Source organism: Lepisosteus oculatus, chromosome 18, assembly GCF_040954835.1.
Source record: "Lepisosteus oculatus isolate fLepOcu1 chromosome 18, fLepOcu1.hap2, whole genome shotgun sequence".
In the NCBI taxonomy this organism is placed as follows: Eukaryota; Metazoa; Chordata; class Actinopteri; order Semionotiformes; family Lepisosteidae; genus Lepisosteus; species Lepisosteus oculatus.
In genome coordinates, this window is record NC_090713.1 from 20,575,993 (window position 1) to 20,590,985 (window position 14,993).

The 14,993-nt window shown below is 52.3% G+C and overlaps 1 protein-coding gene across 14 annotated transcripts in view; it reads right to left on the minus strand.

Moving 5' to 3' along the window:
• Positions 1-14,993, minus strand: part of LOC107075879 (neurexin-2-like) — a 627,393-nt gene that overhangs the window by 274,967 nt on the left and 337,433 nt on the right. The window lies entirely within an intron of this gene.

A 14,993-nucleotide genomic window follows, 5' to 3' on the forward strand; every position in this document is an offset into this window, starting at 1 on the left:
CGATTATAGGTCAGTTTATTAGTTAGTAATTCCCTTCTCTACGAAATACCTTCTTGCAAAAACAAGTCTGGAGAGAAAGGGTTACATTTTCATTCCCGTTGTCCACGATTCATCCTAGCCTAAGGATCCCGTAATCATGCCCTGGTGCAAAGCAAGAAGGCACAAATTTATCGATCAGCACTAACACCCCAAGGTCATAAGAAAGCATTAGAGGACTTTCTGATGAGTACAGGCCGTGCGGGCTCTCGCAAATCGTTCGCTTGTTTCTCACGGAACTCGTTCCGGCTCATTTCACATTCAGTCTTGCGCACTTTCACGCGGTAGGATTCCTGCAAAAATCTGTTGCACAATGTGAAGTGCCTTATCTATACCGCACATTTGTTGCTGAAGAAATAAAACTCTGAGGCTTCCAAACTGAGACGTTTCTGACCCGAGTCCCTCCCACTGATGTCACGAGTGAGGGTGACCATCCATTGTCCAACCTCTTTATCCGATTCAGGGTCGCGGGGGGACCCGGAGACTATCCTGGCAAGCAACGGGCGCAAGGTGGGCTACACCCCGGACGGGACGTGAGTCCAGCACAGGACTCACACTCTCTCACACTCTCTCACACTCTCTCACACTCTCTCACACTCTCTCACACTCTCTCACACTCTCTCACACTCTCTCACACTCTCTCACACTCTCACACACACCAGGGCCAGTTTTCCCAGAAGCCGATTAACCCACCAGCGTGCCTGTGGACCGCGGGAGGAATCCGGACCACCCGGAGAAAACCCACCTGAACGTGGGGAGTACATATGGTACAAACCCCAGTGACGGTTCTAATTCAATATAGTTTATCACCCCAGTGAGGCTGTCTGGGGGATTCCGATAAAGAACATGCCCCTGTTAAGGAAATCGTTGGCATTCTTAATTAACTATAATCGATTTTCCCTTTGGTTAGCTTATTTATGCAGAACGGCGCACCCCACCCGCGCGCACCCACCCACCCACCCACGAAACAAGCCAGCGGAGGCAGAAAAACAGAACGGAAACTATAAAGCAGGGAGAGATCAATCCCAGATAGGGATCGATAGCACAGAGAACAAACAAAAGGTGGGAATTACGAGACAGTCGTTAGCAGATTGTAAAACTGCGTGTGTCCAGGAAAGAAAGTGATGGAGGTGGTAGGGGGAAGGGAGGCCCAGACAAACGCCCAGAGAAGTGAATAAGGGATCTATTGATCAGTCTCTTCAGGCTTTCCAGTTATCAGATCTGGCGCATTTCACAACAACAACAAAAAAAGTTATTCGGTGCTTGCCCTATGGAAGGAATCCATAGTTTGTTAAACAGTTGCACCGCCAGAGACCACATTGATCATGACGGTTTAGAAATAGGGAAACTTTACCAGATTAGTCCTGGACAACTTTTAAGCTCAGTGACCAAAGAGCAAAAAATGCGAGGGAGGCCATCTGGTCCATCCCGGACTTGGGGCGGTAAGCCGATCCCAGGATCTCACTGAAATCCTTCTTGAATCAAGTCAAGGTGCGGGCTTTGACGGGCTTGTCCCACGCTCCCACAAGCCCCGTCGTATAGGAGCCTTCCCTGTCCGTGGTTTTAAAACGCACTCCCACGTAGCCTCCACCCCTGCCCTCTGGTCCGCGTTTCACCGCTCGATCTGAACGAGCCCACTGGATCGATAGTGTCAATGCCTCCGACATTTCTGAATACTGAAAAGGTCGATTCCCTTCAGCCCGATTCAAGAGCAGCAATGTCTTCCTTGTAACACAGCGAACAAGACCATACAATTTGCATTAAAGAAATTCAATACCTCTTCCTTGAGAAATGGGATATTCTACTCTTTTAGTCCTATACCCCAGCATCGTTCGCATTTTTACCGTTTGCCCATATTACCCAGAAGAGGGAGTGTGTCAATGTAAACACATGATTTTTTCACCTAGGCTCTTCATCTTCAGGGCTTCCCCATCTTGAATTTATTGTTCAAATTTATCGTTATGCACGTTGAATCTATCGTTATGTTTTTTTGCAACCTGCGCGAAAGAGAGCTTTCCACCGCACATCACCTGCCAGGAGTTAAGACCGTATTTTTGCCCCACCCTTCTGCCTCTTCATTTAACGTTAAAAAAAAAACTCTCAAGGCCCAGTAAACTGCAGAAAATACTTCACATCCGAGCTTTAGAAACATAAGGCTACAAATGCCAGGATGGCATTTGGCTCATCTCATCTTTTGAGGAGATCATTGATCCAAGATTTCAAGTCAATTCTGAAGGAAGCAAAGGCTGTGGCTTGGCTGCGTAGCTTGTTCCACACCCCCACCACCCTTTGTGTAAAGAAGTGCCTCCTGTCATGGCCTGAGGACCTCATCCAGCCGTTTCTTGAAAGAAACCAGGATGTCGGTTTCAACCGCATGGGCTGGTAGCTTGTTCCTTACTTGCACGACGCTATTCGCAAGGTAATTCACTTCCTGGAATTCTGACAAATTGAGGATCATGTGCACGTTGTAGGACTACTTCAGGTGTAATAGTAACCTCTTATACTGTGAATCATGGCTTCGGGGAAAAACAAAACACGATACAGTGTTCTTAACCTGCAGAACCTGCAATTTAAGATACACTGTGAATATGCCATTTCATTTCTCCTGTCCGGAACACATCAAAATGTGGATCAATGCATACAGACGGGTTTGCTGAGGTGAGCTGAGTGAAGCACTATGCACGGGAGTACAGGTCTTAGAAATCTGAACCCACGACTCTTCGGTGAGGAGAGCCCACTGCTTCATGCTGCCACCAAGTGACTATCAGCAGACGCTATTCGGTACTTGATTGAGGATGTCTGCCTTTCTGCTGGCCGACTGATTCCTGAAGCTGTTTTTATTCCTGCAACTTACTCCTCTCGTAAAAGTTCTTCAGAGCTATAAGGACAACTGGGCTCATTCCAAAGAAAATTAAATAAAGGGCTGAAACAACCTAGGGCTACAACATTATGTCTTATTGGCAGAAAGAGATCAAAGTTGGTTTTAGCCTTTAAGTGCATTTCACGCTACAGTGTCCGCACAGCAAAGCACCTAAATAATGAAGCCGACTAGGGCAGCGCTCTCGGCTAATTTATTTTTTTTAATCTTGTTGCTCGCAGGTAAAAGCACATGAATCATTCCAGGTTTTTTTTTTTTTACCTGAAGATCGTGGATTTTGACTCCGAGCTTGAAAAACAGGCAGGGCAAGAAAGAGACGCCGCCACACTGTCGAAACGAGCTCGGTCTTCTCTTGCGCCGATATAGGTCGGAGACAGAAAGATGGGCAGCACAGCGGTGCAGAGTTAGTAGGGCAGCCTTGCAGCACTGGGGGGGCCCTGGGCTCAGTTCCTGGGGTGCTGTCTGTGTGGAGTCTACATGTTCTCCCTGGGTTTTCGTGGGTTTCGTCCAGGTGCTCTGGTTTCCTCCCACTTGCCACAGACATACTGGTGGGTTAACTGGCTTCTGGGAAAACTGGCCCTGGTGTGCATGTGTGTCTTTGTGCACCCTGAGGTGGACTGGTGTCCCGTCCAGGATGTACCCTCTCCTTGTGCCCAGTGCTCGTCAGGACGGGATAAGTGGTTCTACTGAAAGAGATATGATGACGTGAAGGAAGAAAAAAAGGCCGTCTATCACAGAACTCCCCCCTTCAAATCGCCCCACACAACCCTAAGTCATCCTCACATTATAGTGTGGTCATTCCTAAATCGCTCATCGCAAGTCTGAAACTGAACAAAGGCCTTTAAAGAAGCCTGCCCCCGGTAGACATGTCATACACCTCAGGGGAGAGCGTGAGGAGCTCATTTCACTCCCTGCACCTCTTTATACTCGAGAAGCCCTGCGGTAAAGAACCTGGCTATTTCATTGAAGTAAGTGGAGGCCATTCTCCTATTCTTAACCCAGCTCAAGTTCAACCCCAATCAATAGAAAACAGATTACAGAACTATATTTACATCTTATCCTAAAGCTAGAGCACTTTTTTTTCCTTCACCCCCCCCACCCAAAGATCGACACTTAGGAGGCTGCGATTTCTGAAAGCCGAGCGTGCCGATATCGGACTCTCTCCATTTCTGCACGCGAGTCAACAGCGACCCTCATTGAACTCCCACGCAGGCTGGATTTAAGTGGCCATCCTCTGCATAAGAGAGCCCCGTCAGCCCGCGATTGTTTGCTTAATTTCGCCGTTTTTCAAACTCAATTAGGCCCTTTAGGCGTAAATAAAGGCCGCACTGGCTTTAATGCAGCAGCTTTAGTATTTTCGCCCCCCTCTTCGATCTTCCCATCCAATTTAAAAAAAGCAGCAAAACTAAATCCTTGACTCTCTTCAGCTAATTGCTCTTAATTGGCGCTTCTTCTCCCGACACAAACACAGTGCGACTCCGCTTCCCGTGCCTTAACTGCCAGGGCTAAAAACCCTTTGCCATGCCTCTCTCTGTCAGGCCGACTAGATGGTGATGCCCAAGCCTGCGACATCCCGCCCGTGACTCTGCTCGACATGAGTACAAGCCAGCGCTCCTACGCCCCACCCACCCCAAAAAAAACACTGTCAAACACAACACAGCTGTCAAACGGAAGGGCAGGAGTCCTTGTACTTTCTCTCCATTGTTTTGTGGGTTTTTTTTTGCCGGACTGGAATGCATTAAGAAAAATGCCTCCTCGGGACAACTGGAGGCCGCCAGTGTTTCGACTCCCGCGTTTCCCCGATCTCCTAAAGCAGTTGGTGCACAGCAGAACCCCTGACTCGTGCACTCGTGCACTCGTGCAGGCACGCACGCACGCACGCACGCACCGCCAAGCAACAGACTTATACCACTCTGCTCGCCCGGCTGTTCAACACACCGGGAGCCCAATTGCAATACTGCACGTGCTCCCCGCCTGCACATCAGCCACGAGGGGCGGCGGATGAACCCCATCTTCCCCCCTCGCCCCCCCCGATTATTTCTGAAGCAACAGATGGTGGTGGGGGGTTAGGTACAGACCAGCCCGGAACAGCAGGGGGGTGTCGCCAGGTGTGGGGCAGAGGGAAGTGACTTCCGGTGTCCGGTTTTGACACGGGAAGCATGAACGAGCACCTGCACAGTCTGGGGGCAGATTTCAAACACTGGGTCTTGCTGGGGGGGCGAGTGAGTCGTCGGAGCTTCAGCCTGTTAGCAGGGGGCATCGCTATGCAGGGGGGCGAGTGCGCAGCGATTCCAACCCAACAGCGCCAGGATGCATCCCTGAACTTCTGTCCTGTTTTCCATTCGTGTCCTTCAGCTCCAGCAAGTGACTTCCAAGCACACTCTTTTTTTTATGAATGGAATTTTTTTTTGCTGAGCCGATCGTCCAGTCGCTGACAGAGAGTGTGTCACACAGGGGGTAGAGTTTGCTATCCCAGTGCCTCCTCCCAGTTGTTTCCTTTGCGTCTCGGCTCACAGCAGCAACAACTCCTATGCATTTAGGAACAGCGTAAAAGCAAGAATCTGACGACGTCAAAGGCCCGTGTAACTGGAATCGCTCCGGTGTCCACTGTCGATTGGAACATTTTCGTTTCCAAATAACGGAAACTGCTTACAAGCGAACAGGAGGGCTCCAGAACAGGATCCGGCGTCGCTAATTAACAAATACTAGAGCTCGCAGCATAAACATGGTGAGGCATCCGTGAAGAAAAGGCGAAGTTTATAAAAAGGGAGGTGTGAAACTCCTGCATATTACTGCACTGCACAGTCTCCAAGGACGGGATGTTTACTGCATGTGGTATTTTAATAAGACCTCGAACGACAATTCTTCTTGTTGCCTTGAATCTTCTGGAAAACGTTGATTTGTCTGTGCTTGTGCATTTCATGACTGATACAATACACTCGGGGGGGGGGGGGGAGGAGGGACTGGTCGTTTACATAAAACAGCATTTTCAATTTGAGGGGAGCCACCAGCGCCCCGAAGTCTGCAATTCGTGGCAGTGCCCTGATTGGGGGTGGGTGTGTGTGTGTGTGGCGCGGGGGGGAGGGGGGGTCTGAGAGCCCTGCGTTTGAGCGCGAACGCTATTTATTCCTAGACCTGCAGAACGCCGCGCAGCAACAGCCCGGCCTCCAGCGAGACACCTTCATCCTCACCAGCACGGAGCTGCGATCACAAAAGAAGCTTTGTGCAATAATAATAAAAAAAAAGGTGAGGCGGCTTGCTTTCTATTCCCAGCCCCGCCGCCCTCATAATTAGCGCCACTCCAAACGGGTCACCAGCCGCGCCACGCGGCCCAACGAGAGCGGGGGCGGGTCTCGACACACCGCTGTCGGCTCCCGGGCTCCGCCGGCCCCTCTCCTCAAGCGCCCAGCCCCAGTCCAAACACACCCTTCTCGGCGCTCGGGGTCGAGACTGCCGAGGCTCTGGACGAAGCCCGTTCCTTCTTGTTTTGGTATAATTATTTCTGCCGGGAGTGTGAGGGTTGACAAAAACAACCGCACGTCTGCCGGGGACGGTAATTGGTTCCCCCCCCCCCCCCACAACTGGTTCACCCCGAGATTCCCCTGCCCTGTTTTTTCTGATGCGTCAATCTCGCGGGGCTGGCGGGCTCCGGGGGTTTCAGTCAGCCACGCTCGCACAACCCACCAACACGCACACACACAACCCACCAACACGCACACACAACCCACCAACACGCACACGCACGAGGAGCATCAGCCTGTGAAGCAGTCTGTCAGGAGCCTGTTAGGGCTGTGCCGCTCCCGCTGAGTTAACGATGTTCAAACGCCATGTATGCAGGATCACCAATCTTGCGATTCTGTTTTTACCAACTCGCCAAAATGCCTGCTTTTACTGTATCTGGACACGGGGGGGGGAGGGACAGCGTTCAATGGAGTGGAGAGCTCAACCGGGCTCTCATCGGACACGACCAGAACAGAGCTTTATCGGATGGTGCTGCTGGAAAAAAAACAAAAAACAACAACAACCCTGCAGGGTTCGTCTTGTGGACAAACACAGCAATACAACGTTCAGCTTCCTTTCGAAGCCCGGTATGTCAGAAAGTGGCGATAAGACTGGCATAGCCTGGGAGAGCACATAGTCAGGAGCCAAACGAAATACTAAGAAGTAAAATGGTAAATGTTTACTTGTTTAGTAGTGTTTGTTTAACACAACAGAGAAGAGATAAGATAATTTTATTGGCCATATACAATGTCTTGCATTAGGAATTCATCTTTTCGCAGACCCCAGCTTGCTTTCCATGAGACACACAGACAGGGAGAGAGAAGCTGGGGGTCAGAGCGCAGGGTCAGCCATTGTACGGCGCCCATGGAGCAGCTGGGGTGAAGGGCCTGGCTCAGGGGCCCCAACGGAGTAGGATTCCTCTGCCGGCCGCGGGATTTGAACCGGCAACCTTCAGGCCACAGGCGCAGATGCACAAAAATTGCAAAGCGAATTTTGATCTATGGACTTGCTCCTTTTTTGTGGGTGTGTGTGTGTGTGAGATCGTCTTGGTTGCACAGGAGGAAGATTTTCTACGCATCACTCTCAGCTGCGGGAGGTCTATCTGCTATGGCACATGGAGACCCAGTGTAACGAGAGAGACTGATCGGGCACGTCGCTGGTGTAACGCAGGTTCTGGTTAGACAACAGACAGTATGCCGTCAGCAACGACAACTGCAATGATCAGGTCAGACCTGGGCACTGGCTGTATGACTATGGTGGCTTCTCTGTTGTTGCTGGGTGCAGGCCTCAATCCAGCCTCCCCCCCCTCCCCACCAGGCACGTTATCCTCTCGCCCCCCCCTGGCTACGCCTTCAAGCAGGAGGGGCAGCAGAGTCAGCAAAAGAAATGAGGGAGCGAAAGAGGGAGGGAGGCGAGAGGTCTGGACACGGAGCAATCCCACAAGCACAAGCCTAGTCGCTCCAGATCTCGAAAGAGGAGGAACGAAAAAAAAAAGTTTCTACCTAGCTCCACGGGGCACTCAGGACATCATTTATTCAGAGAGAGCTTGGCGGAGGTGGTGTGTGTGTGTGTGGGGGGGGGGGGGGTTCAATGGAGAGGGAAATACATGTGCCTCTCCCTGAGGTGCCATATAACATGAGCAAGTGAAGCAGAGAAGGACAGCAGGAGGCAGGCATACACTCACTCCACTGTTGTAAATCACTGCTAATCAGCAGATGCACTCACATCGGCCTGATGTAATTTTTTTTCCCCTTTTTGGTAAGGAGGAGGTGGAGCAGGGAAAGAGAGAATGAGGGAGAGAGAAGGGGCTGCAGACTTCAGATAAGAGACTTCGACTGCCTCCACCCTCTCCCTCTTTTCGAAAAAAAATAATAAAAATATATAAAAAAAAGCAACCGGCGGGCCCCGCCACGTTTAGGAAGGAACGCTCTTAAATCAGCATTTAATTGAATTCGCCTGGTGCCGCTTTCCTCAGCCGAGCTGTGCAGATTGAAAAGGTGGAGAGAGGAATCTTCCCCGCCCGCCTCCCGGCCTTAAAGGGACGCGCAGTGAAGACACACTGCCTGCGAGTCCGGGCATGCTCAAGCCTCTGGTGGGGGGGGGTGAGGGGATATAAGCAGTTCAGCTCATTCAGATTTTCCATACAGGCTCTGAGAACGTGACTGTGGAGCCGAGCGCTCGCTTCAGTTGAAAGCTGGGGCTCCCTCCTCTGATGGAGCAGCGAAAAACGCTCCACGGCAACGTTCGTCGGTGCTGACCTCAGCATCCAGCTTCGGGCCGGAGCGGCAGATCGATTGTGCGGCACTGGGCTCGACAGGGAGTCCTCCTCTCCCTGCCACGACCTCCGCGGAGCAACGGGGAAAATCAGTGCTCGGGAAGGGGGGGGGGGCGATTGTCTCTCGCCAGCATCGTTTCAAAGCCTCCCGGAGCCAGGAGGGAAGAAAGGAAGGGATGAGGTTTGGCCAAAAGCTGAGGGGACCCTGGTGGGCTCGTGCCGCCTCCCGGGCCGTTTCGGATGTATTAGCCTGCTCGGGGGAAACTGGTCACAGTGGGTGGGTGGGTGGGTGGACGACCTTACAACCTGGCATCGACCCAGCACAGCGGCGTCCAGGCCACAGCTCGCCTTGAACAAGCACTTCCACCTCGCCGGACCTCCACGCGCGCCGGTCTAAAGGGCACGGGACAGCAGGAGCAGACCGTTCAGACAGGAGCAGACCCCTTGTGAAGTGCGAAGACGTTTGCAGTGATCTCCCCTGTCCGCGCGCCCCCTTTGAGCGCATGTGAATTTATAAAAAGGGCAAAACGTTTACTTTTTTAGTGGAGCTTGCGATTTCCCCTATGAGCCTCGTCGCGTTTTTGGTTGTGCGAGCTTCTCGGTTAGACAGGAGGAAGATTTTCTGCTTAGCGCTCTCAGCTGCTGGCTGCTACGGTGCAGGGGTCCGAGCAGAACGAGAGATGCTGATCGGGCACATCACTGGTGTGGCACAGGCTTTGGTCGGACGATAGACCAAGACGTGCATTACACCAGCCCTGGACCAGCCCGAGTTCGCTATCTGAGATATTCTTTCAGTAGTGTATGCGGCAGGCGCCTTTTATCCACAGCAAATTTAATTTGCCACCGTTTCGACAGCCGTGCACTTGACTGGAGATCTGCGAGTCGAGCACCTTGCTCTTGGGCGGGGGGCTCCAATCCTGATCCCTGAGGACAACACCTGCTGGGTTTTTGTTCCAGGGTGCGTAACTGAAATAAAAACGGCATCGATTTGAACAGTTTTCACAGTTTTATGCGCGCTGGGGGTTGGCTCCTTTAACTATTTCATTTCACAAGTAGCGCTGCCACTGTCTGCTCTCGTCAAGCCACTCGTTAAAACGTAAAACGTAAAAAGGTAAAACGTATCGAGGTATGTGAGACTCTTAAGAGCAGGATGGGGATTTGAACCCGCAGCCTCCTCCAGAGGCCTAACCCACTGTGCCACCCTGCAGCTCTTCCACTCAGCACCTGGCGTTGTTCACATACACGGCAGATTAACAGCTGTCGCCCTGCCCTTTCTAACAGGGCCAAGGGATTGTGGTGATGGCCCGCAGCTTGACCCAGTAAAACCCCATTCCTGCTCTCCGTCACTATACTGGGATATACACAAAACAAAGGGTGAGCGCCCCCTACTGGTCCCACTAACACCTCTTCCAGCAGCAGCCTCAGCTTTCCCAGGGGTCTCCCCTCCAGGTACTGGCCAGGCTCACCCCTGCTGAGTCTCCAGTGGGGCTGCCAGCGGGGAGCTGCAGGGCGATACGGCATCTGGCTCCTCTAGAAGTCGGTAGTTTAATAATCTCGCAGCCTTGTCAGGACTGTTCTTGAAAACACTCTGCGGATCAGGATGAGCGCCACAAATCGCCGCGGCCTCTCAGCCGAAGAACGGCCCTCCTTTACTGTAGACCCCAGCGAGAGAGTGAAAGTCAGTAAAACCAGATCGGTCTTGCGCTATCAGAGAGGCCAATTTTATCTTCTCTGTTCACAAGTTCCCGATGTGAACAGCGGAGTCATGAGACGAGATGAGGCTCTCGCACTCGGCTGCGTACTCAATTACCACCCAAGTATAATCCCTACCCTGTCGCCCAGAATGACTCAACCAGAGGTCGTCGGGGAAAAAAAAAAATAATAAAAAATCTATTCCTTTCAGATAATGGGATTCCTGGAAAACTGCTTCTATGACATTTCCGCTCTGCAGGCATTTCATAAATCACCGACAGGACAAATCTCCCCCCCGTTGAGCATTAAAGCAAGTGCTTCACAGAACCAAAATCATCCTCGCATATTGAATTTAGAGGAGATTCTGTCTGTCTCCCCCCGGTTATGCATGCGCCCGACTGATCCCCTGTTTTGACACCTGCCATGCAAACAAAAAGGTTGGCGCTAAATGAACGGGCTCAGAAGCGCCTGCGCAACGCGCACCACGCAAACGTAGCTCAGCTACTGTGCTTTTTCGGCAGACGAACAGCGGAAAGGGTGAACTAAAGGGCATCGGCGTCTCCACGCATCCTCATAAAACAGCATTTTTGGAGACGCACAATCTAATTGCAGAGAAATCGGCGACCGGCTCCGTTAACCCCCCCCGACGCTCTCCCGAGTCACAGCGCGGAAGTCAGGGAGGTTAACGATTTCATACTTCCTGCCAGAAACAAATGGCTCTAATGCAACAACAGTGGGGAACGGAGACACAGTGGGTTAAGAAGAGCAGCTCCTGCAGCATCGAAGCTGCTCAGACCTGCAGTGTGAAGTCAGGAGTCCCAAGGTGTCACACTCCAGTAGAACAGTCACGACACATCACATGGCGTGATGGGAGAACAGGCAGCGCGAAGACAAGAGCACAGGCGCCCTCGCATTCCCGCGGAGCGTGCTGAGAAGTCTTGCACTTTGTTATGCACACAGCAGGAGCTCAAAAGGTGCGTCTGGCAAAAAAGCTTTCTCAACAAAGGCTCCCGAGGGCAGGCCGCCATCTTTCTTCCGACCCGCCACACCGTCGTCGGAAATGCTGGAAAACTCATGCGCACACATGCGCTCAAACACTGTATTTATCTGACAATCCTGAGATGTGGTACAGGGCAACGCAGTGCAGCGGTGTTAAGCATCGCTGCCTTAGAGCTCTGAAGCGTTCAGTTTGGGGGGGTGCCACAGCATGTGTGTGGAGCCTGCCTGTTCTCCTCGTGTTCGTGTGGGTGTGCTCCGCCTGCTCTGGTTTCCTCCCACAGTCCAAAGACATGCTGGGGGCTGGGGGGGGTTAATTGGCTTCTGGGGAAAATGGCCCTGGTGTGAGTGTGAGTGTGAGTGTGTGTGTGTGTGTTTGTGCCTGGGCGTGTTTCCTGCAACGGATTGGCGTCTCCTCAGGGTGTAACCCGTCTCGAACCCCGTTGCTCGCTGGGATAGCCTCTGGCTCCCCCGGACCCCTCTACTGATAAATGGATCAAGAGATGGGGGGATTTACATTATATGGACAAAGAGCCGATACTCTCCTGCAGAGACTATGCAAACTAACAATATTCGCTATAATAAAGGTGAAACTCGCACTGTCCACACACACACACACAAACTCACACTGTATATATATAGACGGATCTAGAAACACCAACAGCAGTTAAACAGTAATAAGCACAGATGACAAGAACTGCACTGCACAGCAACTTTGAGTCATTCCTAGTTTTACCAGCTGCAGGTACTTGTATAAAAAAAAAAACGCAGTGGATAAATGCTTCATTTGAGTTACTTCATTCGGTTTTAACACCAAAAAAAAAATGCCCCCCCCCCCCCCACCATCCTGAACATCTGCACTCTTCAATACCTTTCTCCCTTGCCTTTATTTAAAAACCTCCAAGACATGAAGAAGACCGCATCGCAGCTCTGTCACTGACAGCGCAGTCAGGATCCGCAGAAAGATGTGACTGGGCGTGAAGGCGGCGCATCTGCTATTTAAAACTTCATCTAGCACTAAGCGCAGGCACGGCACGGCATTAGAAGGATATTAAACTCATCCGTTTTGTCTCGTCCTGGAAAGACTGGAAAACGCGGCGACCCGTGTCGCGAAGCGGCATTTTAATCTGCGCTCGCGAGCAGCGCGCCGTTCGTTCGCAAGTCTTCACTGAGAGACGAAGTAACGCTGACGACGGCGGCCGCAGCCCGCCATCCCGCGGTCTTTAACACAGACTGGACGGCGCCGCCCACGGGATCCCGGCGGGATGAAGCACCAGGGGCATCCGGACCTTCCCACTCCCGTGACGCAGAAGCGGGCGGATCGGTGGCTGACCGCTTTTGTCGGCACCCAGGTGAAAACTGTCCGCCCAGCCCGGACCCACATGGGATCGTCTTCCTTTCTTATCTACTGCTACTAATCCCTGACACTTCTAGAGCTCTTTCCTGGACACCCCCACTCAGAGCTCCGTACGAGTCACGGGGGTCCCCTCCACCCCCCAGCAGTGCGTACCCCCACCTGGACGAGGCGCCAGTCCGCTCCCCACACCCCAGCTCTCAGTGGGGAGGAGAGCAGAGTGATGGAGCCAGTTCAGAGAGGGGGGTTATTAGGAGGCCATGATGGGTAAAGGCCAGGGGGGAATTCGGCCAGGACACTGGGGTAACACCCCTACTCTTCTCGAGAAGCGCCCTGGGATTTTTAATGACCACAGAGAGTCAGGACCTCGGTTTGATGTCTCATCCGAAGGACGGCGCCTGTTTACAGTCTAGTGTCCCCCGTCACTATACTGGGGCATCAGGACCCACACGGACCGCAGGGTGAGCGCCCCCTGCTGGCCCCACTAACACCTCTTCCAGCAGCAGCCTCAGCTTTCCCAGCAGTCTCCCCTCCAGGTACTGGCCAGGCTCCCACCTGCTGAGTCTTCAGTGGAGCAGCCAGTGGGGAGCTGCAGGGCGATATGGCCAGACACAGCCGGACAGCTGGGAATGATAGGGTAGGGTAGAGATAGCTGCAGGGTGATTGGGCTGCTTAACGTGGGGCCTGCTGACGCGCTGCTCCTAATACTGAACACCAAGTGCTGCTGCAGTCAGATTTTTCACCCTTTCGTCAACCCGGCCAATGCAACGGGCGAACCCGGCTGAAAGCGACAACTACAGGAAACCGGAAAGGACAGCACCATGGGTGGTGCCCGTTGTAAGACACTCCCTCAATAAGGCGCTAGGAAAGGCATGGGCATGACAAACTAATGAGCTCATCTCTCCTTGTCCTTTAGGTTCAGGATTAAAAAAAGGTCATTTAACCCAAGACTGTGCTCCCGAACTCCAGAACTAACAAGTGATTTGAAACGGACAAGACCTCCAGACCGGAGCCGCTTGACTGCTGCTTCATGTTGAGGCACGCTGTGGGCCTGTCAGCGTTTTTACTCATTTTCCTGCGATTTCTCCGAAAAATAATGCTGCCAACACAACAGCAGACTCACCCGTAAAACTGTTGTCAGCCTGCGCTGACGACCGCCTCGAACATGGTGCCCCTCTAGTATATCAGGCACTGCAAGGCCACTGTCTCTGGTCTTGTGCCTTACAGTCTGATCTCGATCTGGATCAGGGGTCTCAAACCCAGCTCCCACAGAGCCCCTGTCCAGCAGAGTGAACAAGTCGCTCTTTAACTGACTGTTTCTGAAGGCCTGGAACAATTTCACCGCGATCAATGATGGCAAATTAAGCAATCAGCCAGAATAAAAATAAGCCCTCCGGTACCAGACTGAACACATTAACACACTACTCGCTTAACTGTTCAATAGCTTAGAAATGATTCCCGTCTTCAGTCACTGATGATTTAGGGGTGATCTACAAGACTGGCCGGACTGCAGCCTCCCCAAGACTGGGGCTGATGCCCCCTGTGAGAGACCCCAGAAGCCCAGCTGGTCAAAGAGGTGAGGCCAGACGAGAGAGTTTCTAGTTGCTCACCCCGTTTCGTTCTCGCGATCACATTTTTCCTTATGCTATCAAGTCCGTCGGACACCGAGACACGGAAATGTTACGATTTGAACGAAAAAGATCTGAAGCAGAATTTTTAAAAAAAGTTTCAAAGCCCCCCGTAGGAGGAAGAGGGTCAGCTGAAAGAAAAGAAAAAACGCAATTACCTGGAAGGAGCAGCAAAGCGTGCCAGTGCCAGAGGAGTTTGTTTTTCTAATTGGCCGTGTTTTAATAGTGCTGTTGAGCTTTGGGCTCTTTCATTTATCACCTTATTCCACACAGTCACAACTCCCCCACCTGGCCCGCCGCACGCTGTTCAGCCTTTGGAGGGTGGAAATGGGGGGGGGGGGGGGGGGAGGGGGTGACTGGACCATTCTACCAACACAACTGGCGTTACCCCCAAAAGGCAAAGAGCAGCCCTGACACCCGAGTGGCACAGCTTAAGAAACCTTGCGCGGAAAACAGCCGGAGGGGCTCAGTCGTTCGGTTCAGAGGGCAGGCCCAGGGCGCTGCACGTCAGTGGTGCTGAAGACGCCCGGGCCTCAACGCCCGCTCAGAGTCCACGCGGGTACAGGCAGGCAGAAGAACGGAAAAACGTCACGGCAGTATATGCAGGAAACGCAAGAGAGCGGTGCGACGGTG